General features: G+C 38.4%; 1 protein-coding gene across 1 annotated transcript in view; it reads left to right on the top strand.

Annotated features, from left to right (window-relative positions):
* Positions 1-15,467: 15,467 nt before the first annotated feature.
* LOC129746729 (LIM domain transcription factor LMO4) overlaps positions 15,468-20,570 on the top strand; it is a 118,130-nt gene continuing 113,027 nt past the window's right edge. Inside the window, exon 1 of the mRNA XM_055740584.1 lies at positions 15,468-16,429. The gene's annotated coding sequence lies outside the window, so the exon portion shown is untranslated. The remainder of the gene's footprint in view (positions 16,430-20,570) is intronic.

Below are 20,570 nucleotides of genomic sequence, written 5' to 3'. Positions count from 1 at the left end.
CGGATTTTTGCCAAAACGATCCACGACTACAAATTTGCTGACTTTCACATCGTTCGTGCAAATTAGTTTTGCCATGAAGTCTCAAACTGACGCCATCTATACTGATTTGTCTGCTGCTTTCGATAAAGTAAATCACGATATTGCAATCGTTAAACTCGAACGCTTAGGATTCTGTGGATCTTTACTGGACTGGTTTCGAAGCTACTTAACGGGACGAAAATTATCAGTTCAAACAGGAAATTTTTTCTCAAGACAATTCTCCGCTTATTCAGGCGTGCCTCAGGGAAGCCACTTGGGACCGATAATTTTTGTCATCTATTTTAACGATGTACTCACTGTCCTTGATGGACCTAAACTTGCGTATGCTGATGACCTCAATCTTTTCCACACCATCAACAGCCAAGAGGACGTCGATTTCTTGCAAAGGCAGTTTAATACCTTCGCTCACTGGTGTGACACCAACTGCCTGCCTCTGAACCGTAGTAAATGTGCTGTCATTTCATTTTCTCGCAAGCGGAACTCCATACACGCGGAGTACACTATTGGTAACGAAACCATCGCTCGGATGAACCACATCAACGATCTGGGCGTGATCCTAGACCATCGGCTGGAGTTTAAGACTCATACGAATTACATCGTTGATAAAGCATCTAGAAGTCTTGGCTTCTTATTTCGCGTAACCAAGGAGTTCAAAGATGTGAACTGCCTAAAAAGCTTGTATTGCAGCATCGTTCGCTCAACTCTCGAATATGCATCAGCAGTTTGGTGCCCATTTTACCAGAATGGAGCCGAACGAATTGAGGCTATCCAGCGGCGCTTCATGCGGTATGCCCTGAGACACTTGAACTGGCTAGATCCGTTTCGTTTTCCCAGTTACAAAAGCCGTTGCCGCCTAATTGATTTGGACACACTTCATGTCCGCCGAAACGCTGCACGTGTTTTAGTCGTAGCGGATCTCCTCGCATCGAGAATTGACTCTCCCGTGTTGCTGGAAGCTATTCCCCTCAGTGTGCGACCCCGAGGACTAAGGAACCAAAATCTGCAGCTCTATGTTCCAATACGGCTGAACAACTATGGAGCCAACAGCGCTCTTATAGGAATTTTTAGAACTTTTAACCGCTTCGCCGAGTACTTCGATTTCAACGTTTCAAGAGCCACTTTCCGAAGAAAATTTTTAACGGTATCGAGGACTGTGTAGACTAAGGTAGTTTTTAACTTGTTTGTAACTCATTATTTTATTAAGCTATCATTAGGATCAACAGGTTGATGTTTTTACACAAATAAACAAATCCCGTCTGGACCCGTAGAAAAGGAATTCTTGAGCTTCGACGCTGCCTTCGAGATGATTGCATCCTCGATTTCAATACCGTTTAATGAATAGTGGCGAAAAGTTCCTGATAGCGCTAGCCAAATGCTCTGGGGAACGAGAAGCTGTAGTGAAAATATTTGAAAATTTTCGGGCAAAATGATCGCAAATTCCACGATCAGAGTTCGCCGTGATGTCATCCAGAAACATATGGGTAGGAATACCAGGTTCTTTCCGCTGACTATTCACGTGTTTCCAAAATGATTTTGGACAGGATTTGAGGTTACGTTGTACTCGGCGAAAGGTAGTTCTGGTAACAACGTTTGCTGGCTTTTTTATAAGCGGAATTAAGCTTCCGATATATATACTTGGTGTAAGGAGATTTTTGTTCGTTATAATTTCGAAGCGCACATCTTTTTTCCGTTTTCAGTCGTCGCAATTCAGTCGTAACCCAGGGAGTTCGTAGATTTTCTCTGATAGTACGTTTAGGCACATGACGATCAATGACATAGTTCAGGATACGCGAGAAGGTTTCTGCAGCAGAGTAAGGATCCGATGCCCAGTCGATGGTGGCCAAGATGCGAGAAATGTCATCGAAGTTGGCGTTCTTATAGTCGAGGTAAAAAGCTGGTAAATTTACAACACGAGCGTTCAACTTAGTCACTTCAAGTGAGGCCGATAGAGCAGGATGATGTGGAACTGCTTTACCGAGCGGTGCAGGAGCTAATTCAATGGTCGGTATACGAGACCCATCGTTGGCAAAGCAAAGGTCCAGCATACGACCGTTTTCGTTCACCACGCTGTTGATCTGACGCAAGGTCGCTGTACTCAGGGAGTCTAATATGATGTTCGAAGGTGTCGAAAAGTTAGAACGAGCAGGATCCGGGTACAGAAAGCTACCTTGGTTGGAGCATGTCTTCAAACCGGGAATCCTCCGGGGCGCAAGAAGAGCTTACTTTTGAGATGCAGCGTGAAAACGACTCTGCTAGGGCATCATCTCTAGAGCGGTCGGGCGGCAAATACAGTACGCAAACGTACAGTTTCCTATCTCCAAGATCGATGCGAGTCCACACAAGTTGCAGATCGCACCAGGAATTATCGTCGATATGCTGGGCTGAGAGATTCAACTTGACGGCAATTAGCACTCCGCCTCCACTAGACTTTTTGCAGTTACGGGCACGACGGTCGCAGCAAAACACTGAATAAACAGGGCCGAATATCTGGCCAGATAGTGTGCAGTCGTTCAGCCATGTTTCCGTAAAGGCGATGACGTCATAACAGGAACATGAGGTAGTGATAAGGTAGTCGGACAAGCAGGAATATATACCACCGACATAATGGTAGTAAAGGGATATGGAATCGAAAGATTTCGATCCGGATATCTGTGTGCGATGTACGCTGGAAAAGGGAACATCATCAGGCGCAAGAGATGCATGACTGGGTGAAATGTTAAAATCCGACGGATACTTGCCGTAGTTAGGCAATTGGGAGTCTCCCCCTGACCCACCTGACCGATACACGGGACGACTTGGAGCAGGAACGAACAGTCGTTGGTGGCCAGGGAAAAGAACTTCCAGATTGCTCAGAGAGGTGCGTCCCGAGGTCCCATAGAGATTCGCAGGAACAGAGTCGATATCGAGGCCATCTATAGTAGCAGGCTGTGGCATCAAGCTGGCATCCCGGTAGATTTGAGATATAATATGTGCAGCATATAACTGTTTCGACATATCCGATTGGGTGCTAGAATGCAGAGGTGCGTGACTGGGAGAAAAACAAAACACAGGAGAATACTTGCCATAGAATGGCAATTGGAAGCCTTCCCCTAGACCACCTGACCGATACACGGGACGACTTGAAGCAGGAACGGGCGGAAAAGCTTGTAAAATTTCAATGCGATTTGATGGGCTTTTTATGCATTTCTTTGAAAATAAACAAGGTTATGTGCTAAAATGGTAAAATTTGAATCATGAAAAATCTAACTTGAAATGTTAGAAAATTTAAAATTAAAAAATCTGCAAATAAAAATTAAGATCAAAGTTGCAACAATAAACCAAATATTGAATTTTATGGAAAATGTTAAGACTGGAGACCGTAAATTGTCAGCAAAAAAATACCCTCATACACATTGTTAAAATAAGTTGTTAAAAAACCATGTTATAGAACAAAGGCAAGTTTTTTTTGAATAATAAAAAAATATTGCATTCACTCTAACCCGTCTCAGATTTTATTGTCCGTTAGAAGTCTTAGAGTGTAAATCATGAATAAAACAGCGATATTTTCCATCTTTTTTTAACCGATTTGTACATAATTTTAAGTTCTGAATACTCCGTATTGTAACTCAAATACGTTTTCCAAATAAAATTTAGTAACAACTGTTTATTTTGAAGTTTTTCAAAGTGCAAGGAAAAAATCCGAAAAAACATTCTTCGAAAATAAAAATTACAGACCAGCTCACAAATGCTCAAAAACTGATCATATTTTTTGAAAATCGTAGCGCTTATGTACTTACATCTGTTGAAACTATATGAATTTGCCTGTTTGATGAATAAAATTTATTGTTAAATCTTGCGTCGAAATCCGGTGCAAAGTTAAGTTTAGGTGTTAGATAATCTGAAAAAATGCAAATTGATAAACAGTTTGAAAATCATCTACTTTTGATAATTTTTAAAAATTTCTGGGTTTTTTCTTATTTTATGAATCTTGAAGTGCCAAAATATTTCAAAATACTTCAATTTTTCCATCAATTTTTCAACATTTTTTTACTGCAACCGAAACAATTTTGACGGTTCATTTTTTCAAAAGTATGTTTTTTTCACCACTCTTTTGCATTTTTTGTGCTCACGATCTTCAAAAAGAATACTGATTTTATCGAATATTCCAACAAACATTATTAAAACTATTGATAAAGTAGTTTTTATGTTGAAATCTGTTGCTGTTTTCGATAAATCATTTAATGACTAATCATTAATCAGTTTTCAATAACTGCAACAGATTACAACATAGAATCACTATATCTTTCACAACTTTCAAGTTGTTCAAATTGTTGAACCTCGTACCGTGCGCAAGGTTGCCGAAATCACAGGAAAATCTTTGATTTCACAAAAAATTTTACCAATTTTTATCACTGATCATCACACATCCATGTCACAGAACAGAATTTTTGAAATCCGCGTCACAGAACATAGAAATTAGAAATTTTGAACGGGTATAATGCGCCAATTGATTTTTAAGACACAATTTAGATTTTCTGACCATATTTTCCAATAATATCTTAAAAAATCCTAAAAATAGTTTTTTTTTTCTATATCATTTTGCATGAACAATGCATACATAAATAATGGTTGAAAAAATTTATATAATAAACTTTGAGTTATTTTACATGAATAGTGAAGTATTTTATTTAAATTTCAAACTTTCGAAAATAATTTAAGAAGTTGCCATTTTTTTGTTTTTGATGTTTTAAAAAATAAATAAGGGACTTCAAAATTTAATTGTTAAGAAAATGTTTTAATAATAACCTCAATTAGTAAGTAGCATGTAAGCTGAACTAATTCTTTTTAACCACAAGCATGACCGTTTGAGCCATTGGTAGCAATTTATCAAATTCTAAGAAAAAAAAGTAAGAGATAAAGATAACGGCTCAAATCAAGATGATTTTCTTTTCTCGTAAACTTGAATCAAATTCATGATTTTAGTTTGAAACTTAATTTAAGAAGCATCTGAAAAATAGATATTTTTTAACAAAAAACCAGTAAAATGTGTTTTCAGTTGAATTTTATCCTAAAAACAAAGTGCAAGTCACAACCCACCAAAACTTATTTATTATTATTAATTTATTTCATGGTTAGAATCCTTCGCAATTTTAAAATAAAACTAGGTTTCTCAAAAGTCTTGATGTTATTTTATAACTATGATTTCTGTTGGTTTGTGTTCCAAACTGACTCTGATTAAACATGGAATTTTAATTTCGAATCCAGGATTCAAATTATGAAACTGTGATCGCCTGCAATTTCAATCCTTGATGAAATTCTCCAATTGATATTATTATCTTAATTATAAAACTTAACTTCGAGCTGAGTTCCGAGTTTGAAAACGATTTTTAAATCTGTGCTCCAGATAACTATTCATACTAATTATGAGCCAAGAAGCGAATTTTTAATCAGAGATTAAACCAGGAATCTCTAATATGAAAACTGAAATTTTGTCATTTAAACTGATTTTTTTCTTCAGTTATTTATTAAATATTTGACTTGTGAATCTAAATGAAAATTGTGTATGGTGAAACTGTTTCAGATTTGTGTTTTCCATTTTTAAAAGAATTTAACCCATAAAGGTCATTCCTTCTCGGTTTCAGATTTTTCAAATATGGATCACCATTATAAAACTTTCTTTAGTTCCAATTCGGTATAAAAATTTAAATTTAAAAATTTCAAATCTTACTAATAATTTTAAATTTAAAATAATTTTTTTTTCATATTCCAAACTCATGAGTTTCGAATATAAATGATCGAAATGCAAAACCGAGATTCGAGTCAGGATTTTTTTCCAATGCTGATCCAAGCTGAAGTTCAGAACATTTCGACAAATTTGACAATTTTGACAATTTTGACAATTTTGACAATTTTGACAATTTTGACAATTTTCACAATTTTGACAATTTTGACAATTTTGACAATTCTGACAATTTTGACAATTTTGACAATTCTGACAATTTTGACAATTTTGACAATTTTTACAATTTTGACAATTTTGACAAAATTGACAATTTTGACAATTTTGAAATTTTTGACATTTTTGAAAATTTTGACAATTTTGACAATTTTGACAATTTTGACAGTTTTGACAATTTTGACAATTTTGACAATTTTGACAATTTTGACAATTTTGACAATTTTGACAATTTTGACAATTTTGACAATTTTGACAATTTTGACAATTTTGACAATTTTGACAATTTTGACAATTTTGACAATTTTGACAATTTTGACAATTTTGACAATTTTGACAATTTTGACAATTTTGATAATTTTGACAATTTTGACAATTTTGACAATTTTGACAATTTTGACAATTTTGACAATTTTGACAATTTTGGCAATTTTGACAATTTTGACAATTTTGACAATTTTGACAATTTTGACAATTTTGACAATTTTGACAATTTTGACAATTTTGACAATTTTGACAATTTTGACAATTTTGACAATTTTGACAATTTTGACAATTTTGACAATTTCGACAATTTTGACAATTTTGACAATTTTGACAATTTTGACAATTTTGACAATTTTGACAATTTTGACAATTTTGACAATTTTGACAATTTTGACAATTTTGACAATTTTGACAATTTTGATAGTTTTGATAATTTTGACAATTTTGACAATTTTGACAATTTTGACAATTTTGACAATTTTGACAATTTTGACAATTTTGACAATTTTGACAATTTTGACAATTTTGACAATTTTGACAATTTTGACAATTTTGACAATTTTGACAATTTTGACAATTTTGACAATTTTGACAATTTTGACAATTTTTACAATTTTGACAATTTTGACAATTTTGACAATTTTGACAATTTTGACAATTTTGAAAATTTGGACAATTTTGACAATTTTGACAATTTTGACAATTTTGACAATTTTGACAATTTTGACAATTTTGACAATTTTGACAATTTTGACAATTTTGACAATTTTGACAATTTTGACAATTTTGACAATTTTGACAATTTTGACAATTTTGACAATTTTGACAATTTTGACAATTTTGACAATTTTGACAATTTTGACAATTTTGACAATTTTGACAATTTTGACAATTTTGACAATTTTGAAAATTTTGACAATTTTGACAATTTTGACAATTTTGACAATTTTGACAATTTTGACAATTTTGACAATTTTGACAATTTTGACAATTTTGACAATTTTGACAATTTTGTTAAATTTTACAATTTTGAAAATTTTAATTTTTGTTCGGTTTTCCAATTAAAACGCAAAGTTCGGTTAAAATCTGAGTTTTTTCAAGCTTAGTCTATTTTTATTGAAATTCGAAATCCGAAAAAAAAATTTCTATCAAGAAGTTTTTTTTTTTTGAAAACCTGTAGTAGAATTAATGACCTTGGATAAGATTTCGAGGTTTTGGCTTTAGTTCTGAGTCGAGATTGTTACTTTTGAATCAAGAATTGAGAAACATTATCCCTACAGAATTAATCATTAATCATTTATGTTCGTATCCAGTAAAGAAAGTATCGCCCACCAAACCTTCGAAACACATTTTGAACAAACGGATGAAAATTGAGCAAATGAATGGAGAAATTCCCAGCAACATTCCACAATTGTAACATTACACGTGAAAATCATTCTTGTCACAATAATGACAATTACCGGATGGCAGCGATGGAGGCATTTTCGCAAAACGGCAGTAACCAAACCAAACCCTCGAAGTCTGCCGGCTCGCGATCGCTTGTGATGATTTTTTGCCAACCATCGCATCGGCCGTCGTCATTCTCGTTTGCGTGGGTGGAAGATTCCAGCGAAAGGCGAACTTCTCCTCAATTTTGCGCTGAGGAGAAAGGGAAAAGGCCCAACTGTTGTTGTTGTAGTCGGAGTTGTAGTCGGAGGACACGCGCCACTTGCCCAATGGCAGAAAGCAGCACCAACAACAGCCATTCAGCCAACCAGTCACTCAGTCAGCCAGCATCATCCCCCTACACTGCTGTGCTCATTAATTTGAAAATTTTAATTCAACCCTTCAATTTTTAATAAGCTTCTTGTTAAAATGACATAAATTTTTAATTAAAATTTAATTATCATTATTGTGTGCAGCACGCTTCCTCTTCTTTCTTTCTCGCTCTCTCTCTCCCGCTCACTTCTTCTGTCTCTGTCTCAGGCCGTTTCTGTTGGCTTTGGGTGGCTGCCTTTGGAAACTCTTGGACTAACTGGCTGCTGCTGTTGCTAAATGTTGTGAGATGTTTCGTTTGTTGGCTGAATTTCCGATGATGAGGAAAAGGGAATGTTGCCCAAGCCAAAAGTGTACGGCGGACGACGACTGCTGTTTTGGACCGCTTTTCCTTCGAAAAACTGTGACCGAGTGGGAGGATTCGGCAATCGAGGAAGTGGAAGGACGAATGGAAAATGAAGCATTTTTCCAGCATCCGACTGTTTCCGCTTTTTGGGAACGGTTCTTCTAGTTCTGCCTTCGAAAAGAACCTGACGGCATAGTCACAGAGAAATGTAACGATTTCTAATTGGGAAAACTTTCGCCGAAATAATATCCGACCGGGAAAGAGGTAATGAGTAGAAATAAATTCTTCTACCAGCTCAAAATTCTAATTGTGATCAATCTAATGCTTGATAAAAATTCTCAAAAGTCTCTGGGGTCATGAAAATGACATGAAACAAATTCTGAAACTTAAAATTGTTTCCGGACAAAATCCTTTCGCTCTCTGTAGAATTTGATTTAGATGTTTTGGGATTTATTTTTTTATTTTGATAAAGTTTGCTAAATCAAAGCCATTTAAAAATAAATTTGTTGTCTAGGCTCACAACACATGTTAGAGTCATAAAATTTGGTTTGAACTCAAATTCAATCCTTGTAAAATATAATTCATATTTTTATCTAGGTTTGCGGAATTGCCGAAAACTCTATAATTTCCTAAATTCGAGTTTGAATCTCGAAAACGAATTTCAAAATTAATTGTTTTTAATGTCATCATCACATATTTTTGGGTCAAATCACTTAACAAAACACACACATATACAAATCCTGTCTACTGCGAAAAATCGTTATATCATGGAATATTGCAAATCTCAAACTTTACTGCTTAAAACGAAAGCTTCTGATCAAATTGTACTCCTAGATCCCTAATGGTGATAATTTTTTCAAGCGGAGTACCATCAGGCTGGTAAACGGTGGATAATGTGCAACACGAGACCCCATAGTGGTCATATCACCTCTTATTCACAACTCCTATCTCTACCTCCCCGCGGTGCCGGCTGGGGTGCGAGTAACCTAAGCGGAGATCGGGTACCCAACCCCGGTGGATGCTTTGGTCGCATGCAGACTGAGAAGGTGGCCGCACGCGTCTGTTCCCCAGGTCAGGGGCGGCGTGCAACAACAACCGAGCGTCTGTTCTCCAGGTCAGGGGCGGCTCAAACAGCGTCTGTCTTGCAGCAAGCGGCTGAATTTATGAAATGCGGCTCCCGCCAGCTAAGTCCAAGATGGCAGCCCCATCGCGGGATAGGGACCTTAGGTTAACAACCTACTGCTCCTGATATCTTGTATTGTTACAGAAACTGAGAGAAGAAATAACCAAATTGGAACTTTGGCAACGACTTTTAGCATGAAAACACGGACTAGAATTGGAACTTGGAATGTTTTGACCCTTGCCCAGCCAGGAAAGCTGGCTCAACTTGCTAGAGAAGCTAGCCGCCTCAAGCTAGAGATATTGGGACTGAGCGAAGTCCGTTGGCCTAACACTGGAGAACACAAGACGCAGTCCGGGCAAGTACTGCTTTACTCTGGCATACGAGGAGAACATGCTACTCGGGAACGAGGAGTTGGTTTCCTGTTAAGCCCGCAGGCCCATGCGGCCCTCATAAGATGGGAACCGATAAACGAAAGAATAATCGTAGCCAGATTCAGAACACGGGTTAGAAACCTTACAATGGTCCAGTGTTATGCGCCAACTGACGTTGCCGATTTGCAGGAGAAAGCGCAGTTTTACAGTCAATTTAACAGCGTGGTTGAGAGAATTCCAAAGGGTGACATTCAAATCCACTTAGGCGACTTCAACGCAAAGATTGGTTCCGATAATCAGGACTTTGAGCGCATCATGGGGCGCCATGGCCTAGGACAGATGAGCGAAAACGGAGAGCTGTTTGTAGACTTTTGTGGCAACAACAACATGGTGATCGGTGGATCGCTCTTCCCCCATCGACCAGCACATAAGGTCACTTGGGTATCCCGAGATGGCCGAACAGAAAATCAAATTGACCATATCTGCATCAGCCGAAAATGGAGAAGGAGCCTTCTTGATGTCCGCAACAAGCGAAGCGCAGACATTGCATCTGACCATCACCTCGTCCTTGGCGAGATACGACTGAGAGTTGCGCGTGTCCAACGGTGCGAGGAGAAAGTCGGGTGTCGATACGATGTCCGCCGATTGGAGAATCCAGAGGTGAAAAGGGCATACGTTGAACAGCTAGAATCCCGAGCCTCGGAGTTGCCGACAAACGGAACAGTCGAAGAACAGTGGTGTGGAATCAAGAATGCCTTTATCACGACGAGCCATGGTACTCTCGGTAAAGTTTGTGGAAGAAGGAGTGAATGGATGTCGGATGAAACTTGGAGGATGGTCGATGATCGGAGAAAGGCGAAAGTCGGAATTGAGCAGGCATGTACCGGGTCAGCCAAAGCAGCCGCCCGTTTACGATATGCGGAGCTGGAAAAGGCAGTTAAACGAGCTTGTAGACGAGACAAGAGAGCCTGGACAAACTCCCTAGCCAAAGAGGGAGAAAGAGCCGCCGCCATTGGAGATATCCGATTATTATATGATATTTCTCGCCGCCTTAGTGGTGCAAGGACTAATGCAAGAATGCCGCTGAAAAACCGAGCAGGTCAGCTGCTGACAGATCGAACAGATCAGCTCAAGCGTTGGACTGAGCATTTTGATCAACTTTTCCGAGTTACAAATAGCAATGGCCAACAGAACCCGCAGCTCGAGGCGCCCACAGTAAGTCGCATTAATGGCGTCAACTCGGAAGCGCCCTCGCTGGCTGAAATAGAAGCGGCAATCAAGGACATGAAATCCAACAAAGCGCCTAGAATCGATTGCATTCCTGCTGAAATGCTCAAAGCCGACCCTGCCTTGTCAGCACAAATGTTGCACCGTCTTTTCGCTGACATTTGGGATACTGCAACATTCCCGGCCGACTGGATGCAGGCTATCCTCGTAAAGGTCCCAAAAAAAAGGAGACCTAACAGAGTGCGGTAACTGGCGTGGCATAACTTTGATCTGTACAACCCTTAAAGTACTCTGCAAAGTGATCCTGAACAGGATCCAGGAGAAAATCGACGCTACACTCCGACGGCAACAAGCTGGATTCCGATCCGGACGATCATGTGTGGACCACATCACGACGTTACGAATAATACTGGAAAAAATCAACGAATTCCAGGACTCTCTTCTGCTGGTGTTCGTTGATTTCGAAAAAGCATTTGACCGACTGAACCACGAAAACATCTGGGCTGCTCTTAGACGACGAGGGGTCCCAGAGAAACTAGTCCATCTCATCGAAGCACAGTACGAGGCATTTTCGTGCAAGGTCTTGCACGACGGTATCTTGTCCGAACCAATCCCGGTAACTGCTGGAGTGAGACAAGGATGTATTTTGTCACCGCTGCTTTTTCTCATCGTAATGGATGAGATCTTGACTGGATCGATTGACTGTAGACCAAACCGAGGATTGCCGTGGAATCCTTCAACCATGGAGCAACTGAACGACCTTGACCTGGCAGACGATATTGTTTTGCTCGCCCAAACACAACAAGACATGCAGAGCAAACTCGACGACCTCACCGAAAGCTCCAAGGCAGCAGGTCTCAAAATCAATGTCGGAAAGACCAAGTCGATGGAAATCAATACAGAAAATCGTTTTGTGGTAGCTGGAGAACAGGTTGAGACAGTGGAGTGCTTCCAGTATCTAGGTAGCCAGATTACGCCTGATGGTGGTACCAAGAAGGACATCGAAACTCGGATCAGAAAGGCCCGATTTGCGTTTGCGAGTCTCCGAAACATCTGGCGGTCGCGCCAGATCTCTCTACGAACTAAGATCCGAATCTTCAACTCAAACGTCAAATCCGTATTGCTGTACGGGTGTGAAACTTGGTGCACATATGCGGTGACGACGCGAAAACTGCAAGTTTTTGTGAATCGCTGCCTGCGGAACATCATCCCCGCTTGGTGGCCTGGCAACTGGATCTCAAACGTTGAACTTCATCGCCGGTGTCATCAAAAAGCGCTAGAAATCGAGATTCGGGAACGTAAGTGGAGATGGATTGGGCACACGCTGCGAAGAGATGAAAACGAGATTTGCAGAGAGGCGCTTGACTGGAATCCAGATGGGCATCGAAGAAGAGGCAGGCCCAAAAGCTCGTGGCGGCGAAGTCTAGCCGCTGAAATCCGCACAGTTGACGAGAACCTTGGCTGGCAGCAAGTGAAGACGCTGGCTCCGGATCGCCAGCAGTGGAGATCTTTTATCTCAGCCCTATGCGCCGGTCAATCGGCGCTGGATCCTTAGGTAGGTAGGTAATAACTTTTTTACCTTAACTCTAATCGGAATGCAGTCTCCGGATGAAATATTTTTCATAATTCAGGCTTTAAGAAAAACCGTTTTTGAAAGAAATTGTCCGACGGGAACCAAAGTTATCGATGAAAAACTAGTTTTTCATGTTTCTTCCGAACAAAATGTCTCAAAACCTCATACAAACTTCAGGCTCGTTGAGCGACCCCTTCCCGTGATCCGATCTGGCCCAAATTTGGCATGAGATCTTGTACTAGGACTTGGATCAATTTTAGCCTGCAGTGCATAACATTTCACAGGTTTTGAATTTTCCATACGCCCAGGAAACATGGAAAAACTTTCTGTTGCGTAGAGTGCATTGAACTTAACCTTGAGTTAAACACGCTAAACTTCAAATTGAGTTTAATGCATTAAACTTAACTTTGAGTCCCTGCACTTTTTGTCTGAGTAGCGTACAAAAAAGTTATTGTTGAGTTTTTTTTATTTTTGCCGTGTACTCCTCACTAACAAAAACAATGTTTGAGTGTTTAAGAGTATAGTAACTTTAGTCTTAAAATATAGTAGTAGTATATTGTATATAGATCCCTCCAATTTTTCTTAAGGGTGGCTCCTTCAACCTTCAAACTATAAAGAAATGTTTAGACTCAAAACAATCTAGAAGCTCAGATGCCATGAAAAGTAGTTCGCAATCAATAATGTAAAGTATTAATTTAAAAGAAGTATATTTAAATTATAATAATTTGAATGCACCTATTTTTTCCATGGATGGGGTAGCAAAGCACACCGGGTTAGCTAGTGCATAAAAAAATGTGGTCTCCAAACCCTACATGTTTTTTTAGTTTCTGAAATTTTAGGGCCAATGGCCCAATCCTAACGAAACCTACCTGAGGCAAGTGGGGAAGGCTTTATACAGACTTGATGTTCACGCAATTTTTCTAATTTCTTTCCGTCTTCCAATACAATTTAGCATTCTGATGATAAAAAGTTGATAAAAGTATTTGGTGTTCTGGAATAAGTATATATTTTCCATAAACATTTCGATGAACATTTCGATAAACATAAATGTAACACAATAATCATTGAAAGATTCCTTACTTATAGTAAGTACCATGCATTTTTTTTTATAAAAATTTGGGCAGTTCGAGCAATAAAGTAACGTATTCAACCAAGAAAACATAAGTTTTTTTTTTTTTGAATATTTTCTGAGAAATCAAAAGAAAGATCTACTGTCCCCACTTACCCCATAAAGCGGGGTAAGTGAAGACACCAACAGTTCATAACACTGTACGTGATAACTTTTCTCGTTTTGCACCTATAAAGCTCATCTTTTCAGCATTTATGAACAACGTGTTCTGCATCACATTGAACGTATCTTTATCTAAATTGATTCACTGCTGATTTTTTTTTGAAGGATTTTTTTAAGTTTAACTATACGAAAAACCTTCCCCACTTACCCCGGTGTACCTTAGATATTTGCGGGAGTAGTGCTGGAATGGAGTTTGCTCGTGGCTAGACATTAATTTTGATTTGATCGTCTTTTCTATACTTGTTTCAATATTTCAAAGTGTAGTAGATAATATGATCTTAAAGAATTTTCATGTATATATCTGAACAACTGTGAACACCATTAGCATCCACGAATACCAAAGCTAGATCCTGGCCAACCCAAAAAGCGGGAAAAGATTGATCGGCTACCCATACAATTGACCCAAATCCATGTCTCGAAAAGCAGGTGAAAATAGCTAGAACCTCAGCCTGACCCGTCACCATCGTCCTAATACCGAGAGCTAGCAAAGGTAGACTAATAAATTCGTCTCAAACGCTAATCATTACAACCATTCATCATTCAATAACACGGGGTGGTGGTGCCAAGCCAAGCCACATTCACTCTCAGACGGTGTGCTACCGGGTGTTAGAGAGAAGAGTAGGAGAAAAAAACGATGGGGGCACCCAAGAAGCAATTCCCAATGTGCCAGTCACCGTCAGTTGGGTTGGTCGGTCTTGTGGGGGTGGTAAAAGTTTCCCTCCGACCGAACGTCTGTCGCGTGTAGACTTCTACCTCGACGTTCGTTGAGAGACGTGGATGACGAAGTAGAGGGACGAAGAGAAATCACACTCCCGCGTTCAACTAAATTACGCGAATGAGGGAGTTCAAACGAGCAGCAGCAGCAGCACACGGACGGAGGACCGGTTGTCGGTCGGTGGTGTTGTTGCTGTTTGTGTTTCTCTTGTTGTTGTTGCCTTCGTTCGTCCGTCGTTCAAACTGATGGTGTTGATGAACGAAACTGTAAGGCGGCATTCCTATTTCTGAAAAGAGAGAGCGGGCGCAGCACATAAAAAAGAAGAAGAAAGAGAGATGCGAGTCCTTGGTTTCTGTTTATCGGAAAATGAGAGAAGGAGTTGGTTCGGATGGGTTTGTTGAGGTGAGCGGAAACAAGCATGAAACATAATGCTCGATGGCTTGAGATGGTGAGGCGGTGAGGACGTAGTGAGTCGGTTTTCAGTAGCATGTTGAGGAGGCTTTCGGTAGATTGTTTGGAGCGGCAAAAGCGTGTGAGATGAGGTTGAGGTTTGTTGTTGGTTGGGTGGCGTTTCGTGAGAGTGGGATTCTCTCAACATAGCTATAGCGAACGACGGAAACGCATCGAACAGTTTTTATGCTCGTTCGCTCTTAGGTTTCGTCTTATTCTTTGGTCCTGCCTTCCTCCTATGCTGACGCTGACTAATGTTTTATTTTTCTGTTGTTGTAGATTTTTCGAACAGAAGAGGTGAGAGAAAACGAAAACTTTGAGGCGTAAGAGACTGAAATTCGGCTCGGTTTACTCAGTTCTCCCTTCGCAATCGACGTTGTCGCACGCGCGTTCGTACCACTCCGTGTTCAAGAGACGTCTTCGCGGGTTCTGTTTTGAGGAAGAATTCGTCGAAGCCCGGTGGTCAGCTTTCTGACCGAAGCAACAAGAAATTTCGTTTGGCTGGAAACCTGGAGTTTCCGGGACCTGAAAAGGTGAAAGGCGAAACACGTGAGACGGCGTATAGGTAACAGTGGTGTTTTTGTGTGAAGTCTCCAGACAAGGAAGCAAGGGTGGCCTGTTAGTGAACTGCAATCGCAGCAACCCGAAAACCCCGAACTTCTCAGCTGCTTGCTGCAAGAACTGCGAGCTGCACGCGTGCTTCTCGTTGCCGTATCTTCGACGTCGCGGTCGTCGTGCACTCCTTTGTCGTGTCCGCCGCCGTTGTCGTCGCCGTCGTTGTCGTCATCATCATCATCGTTGTCGTCAACGTCTTACCGCGCCACATCCGTTTCCTCTCACTCTCTTTCAAAAGAGAAGCGTGCAGCAACGCGATCATCATTATGCCGAATGATTGTTTGTTTTGTGCAATTTCGAGAAGAAAAACCAAAATGCTTTAATTAATTTAATTAAAATCCTCACTCATTACTGGTTGTTTGTTGTTGGTGCTGGTGCTACAGCGGCAGTGTTCTCAGAGTGTCTGCTTTGCTACTACACTTACATATCGTTTTTTCGGGCCAAGCGAGCTCTTTCTTCGGAGATTTGTGCCAGTTGCCCCAGTGAAGAACAAAACGGCGGGCGAACAAGGAAAGGAGAAGTATAAAGGAAAAAAAAAAACAACAAAGAAGTGTTTTTGTGATGAATCTGAGATTGTGTGCCGGACGAAAGCAACAGTAGATAGGAGCGGCGGTGCAACGGATCCCGGCGTCCTGATAGCAGCGAAACCGAAACTGGACTACTACAGACTGTGTACAGTCGGATGCAGTATCCGTTGGCGGATTCTTCTACTGGTGAAAAAGGTCCGATTCCTTGTTATTATCCTTTCTTGTTGTTATTTTTGTTGAGGTTAGACAGTTGGACTTCAAATTTTGCGGATAAACTTAGGGTAATTCTACAAAAGCAATTTGAAAAAGTCGTGGAAAGTTAAAAAAAAAAACAAAAAAAAAAGATTTCTACAGTAACGGTATATTTTATAAAAATTTCAACATTTGAAGCACGTTAATCTGTCCGGTCAGTTTTCAAATTATTGCATATATGCGATGAAAAAAGTTTTACTGCAAAAGTAACTGCAACTCGGTAGTTATAACCGAAATACAGACCCCGTTCGATTTTGGCTAAACACGCCCGTACATTCTGAGTTGCCAAAATCGAACGTTTTATTTTTCTTAACTTTTTTTTCAGTTATTTTTTCAAAAATAACTGTTATTTTTATCAAACACGTTATTTTTGGTCAATTTTCGACCATTCACTTCATTTTTTAATTTTTTTTCATCATGTTTTTGAAGCATTTTCCACTTTGCTTGTTTTGTTTACAATGTTTGTTTTCATTTGTCATATTTGCTGTTTTTGTCGTTCTTAGTCATTTTTTAGTTGTTTTTTGTCATTTTCAGTCTTTTGCTTGAATTTGTTTATTAACTTTATGAAGAGATTAACCACCGTAATTAATATGTCTTTCTTTAATTGATCGGCCTTAGCGGTGAAAAGTGATGTCCTTTTTAGTAGGGACATCTAAAGATTATGAAATTTTTATATAGATGGGGTAGAAGGTTAGATGAAAGGAAAGATGGTGAAAATGAGCGGGTAGAATTTATTTGGAAGCATACCCGATCAGGAGGGAAACACAAAATTTAATCAAGATGAGATATTTTGATATTCATTTTTTACTATCTGAATGAGTTATAATTCAGTACTCGTAGGATGTTAATATATCTCAAATTATATCAAAAAATCTATACGATCATACAGGGTTGGTCGGCTCTTCTCAAACAACCAAGAGCCGGGAGAAACCAACACTGTTATCAGTTCGGCTTCCGAGTGTAATCCTCTTTCGCTGATCGTGCTCCACTCGCTACCCGAGTTTACACGAGCTGTAAGTGACTCGGACGGCAAGTGTGAGAGCATTTGCATCCGAGTGGGAGAAAGAGAATTCTAAACAAAGAGCGCCCTGTGTTTCAGTCATACACCTCAGAGTAAAGAAGGAAAAAAATATTTAGACTCCCTCCACACAACGTAGAAAAAATATAAACAATTTCTACTCTGCTACCATGCCCACTGTTGTTAGCTGTTTTGAATTCTTTTTTTTTTACAAAAGGTAGCGTTCGAAGAAGAGGTGACAGGTGGTTTCTTCAAAAAATCAGGACACCGCGAAGAACAACAACCAGGATTTTTCAGGACCCCAGTAGATTGGTGGAAATGAAATGCAGCTCTTCTTAGATTGCATAAATTAAGGCGAAATAGCGGTGCAGTATACGCCTTAATTTATGCAGCAGAAGAGATATGAAGTTAGGTGGCTTTAGTTTATACCGAAAAACACCGTTCAAATATCATCTCAACCGAAGATTACCATTGGTTTAAGAGGTTAAACTGTTTTTATTGCAAAATCAATTGCAATTAAGATCAGGACGGCTTCTAGAAAATCAGGATACCGCTGGGAGCTTTGATTCGGAAAGTTGCATCTTTTCTCGTGAACGTACCAAGAATAAACTGAGTTAGCTCTCGAATTCTCCTCAGCACATTGCGCAACAGATTTTTCTGGAGAAGGGAATTCTCTTCATCAGCGGATATGAATGCTCTCGCTCACTCTTATGTGTTGACAATCTCACTCTTCATTTCAGTGCGATTTATCTCTCCCCGCACTGATTGGGGGAGCAGACGAAAAAAATTGCACTCTCTTTCACTGGACAAGCCGATCTGAGGAGTTTTGCCACCCATGCGATCATAGCTAAATCCCGAAAATTTGATTCAACTTTATGAATCTGCTGAGCGAAACTCAATAAAGTACGGTTTGGGCCTTGACTTCGATGTCCGTGTTTCATGGAAAGTTATATGCATATCAAAATAAGATACGGTTATAATATATTATAACAATTTGAAACTAATTCTTTATCGTTGAAGGTGAGTTCAATCCTATTCAAGAATGCCAATCAAAATAAGATATAACCAAGATTCAAGAAACTAAGCGTCGAAAATTATGAGGACAATATTCTAACTGAAAAAGATATAAATATCTGGTTGAGATATGTTTAAGTTTTTATTTTGATATGCTCTCCTGATCGAGTTATCATCACATATCAAATTTTTGTTCCTCACATCATTCATTTGTTTCTTCATTTCAGTATCATGTCCCTACAAAAAAGGACATCACTTTTCAGCGCTAAGGCCGATTAATTAAAGTTTGTTTATTAACTTTTTGAATATTTCATCTTTTTGTCATTTTTGAGTACTTCATAATTTTTTTAAAAATGCTTTTGTTTTTATTGTTGCTTATAATCACCATTTCAAAACATAAAAACGTATTTATGGTGTTTGTCTAAATTGAATTGGTCCTGTTATAACGAAACCTAAAGGTTACGTTGATTATATTGTTTTGTTGCTTTTCAATCATGTTTTTGTTAGAAAATGGAAATATTTTTCCACCATGGGTGCACAGAGTCACCTCATTCTGGCATAGTTGACGATTGCGTGTATGTGATAAAATGAATATTTCAAATAATAATCAAAAAATTTAAACACATTATCAATCTAATTAGAAAACCATATCAAATGGCTATGGGTATTGACCATGGATGCACGGATTTACTTCAATTTTGTCATAGGAAGTTTTTCGCTCTGAAGTTTTTCAACATGTTGGTTATAAATCATACCTGATATTGTAGGGCTTAAGGCATTATTTATCTATAAGTCGAGTTATCTACCATGGGTGCACAGATTCACCGCCATTCATCCAAAATCAATTTTTTGCATGCTTAAGGAAAATAATTACGGATTTTATAAATTCAGAAGAAAATTTTTGTTATATATGTACATGGTTATTCACTATGGGTGCACGGATTCACCGAGTTTCCATTAAATATTGGGTTTTTCCATATTTTTTAACAAATCTTAACTAAAACAAACTTGAAACCATATCGCAACATGAATTTTAAATAAATGATTTTTATTTACAAATCCATTTTTTCATTTCCGGAAAAAAAATTTCAATCATATCATTAAATAATATATTTATTTATTCATTGATAAATAAACAGGTTATTGCAATCGTATATTTATCTAAATAGATGGTAATGGAATCAAAATCCAAAAAAATGAAGAACGGTTGCCATGGACCGAGTGAATTTTAGAAATTACTGTGAAAATTAAAATGATCAATCACCTTTGTCAAATTTACATGTTGATATGTTTTTACTGTGAATTTCCGTGTACATCAAATGACATTTAAACTGATTCAAATATTCTCGTTTTCCAACGTCTGACTAAAAAATATGTTGTATTATGAAGCAAGATGAGAACTATTTCACTCTATGTAATTTACTACAGCGAATTTGCAGCCATTTCGTGCACCCATGATTGAATATCATTAAAACTATTCAGTTTCATAGCTTTTATCTTTAAATATGATAAAATTGTTAGACAGGGGGTATTTGCGGTTTGGAAAGGAGAGAAACGCACTCTTTGACGGTCGAACTGGAATGCTTTATTTTCTGAATTCTGAACTACATTCAGCCAGATCGGGTGAATGCCAACATAAATAAATACAATATTCATAACTACAGGGTTGCTAGCAATTGTTCATTTTGAAATTCTAAAGTTTCTCCCGGCTTTTCCCGTTTTTTTTCTGGTTGAAAATATCTATTTTCTCAGTTATAACATTACTGGTTTTTTAATATAAAATCATAGTGAATTGAGAAATTCAATGTAAAGTTCTCAAATTTCTTAAAATTGTTTCCTAAAACTGATTAACCGGTATGAAATCATGCCAAATAAATTCTTTGATGTCTCATAACACGTAGTCATGCGACAAATTCATAGGTTTTCACAAAATTATGGGAAGAATCCAACGAAATTGATATCTGTTCATTGTTTTGCTCCCTGATTTCAAGAATTTTCAAATTAAATCCGGATAACTTGAACTTGGAATTTTAATGGTTTTGTGGTTCTTTT

The sequence above is a fragment of the Uranotaenia lowii genome, chromosome 2, assembly GCF_029784155.1.
Source record: "Uranotaenia lowii strain MFRU-FL chromosome 2, ASM2978415v1, whole genome shotgun sequence".
Lineage (NCBI taxonomy): Eukaryota > Metazoa > Arthropoda > Insecta > Diptera > Culicidae > Uranotaenia > Uranotaenia lowii.
The sequence above is the reverse complement of the archived record's forward strand: the minus strand, read 5'-3'. Positions and strand labels throughout refer to the sequence as shown.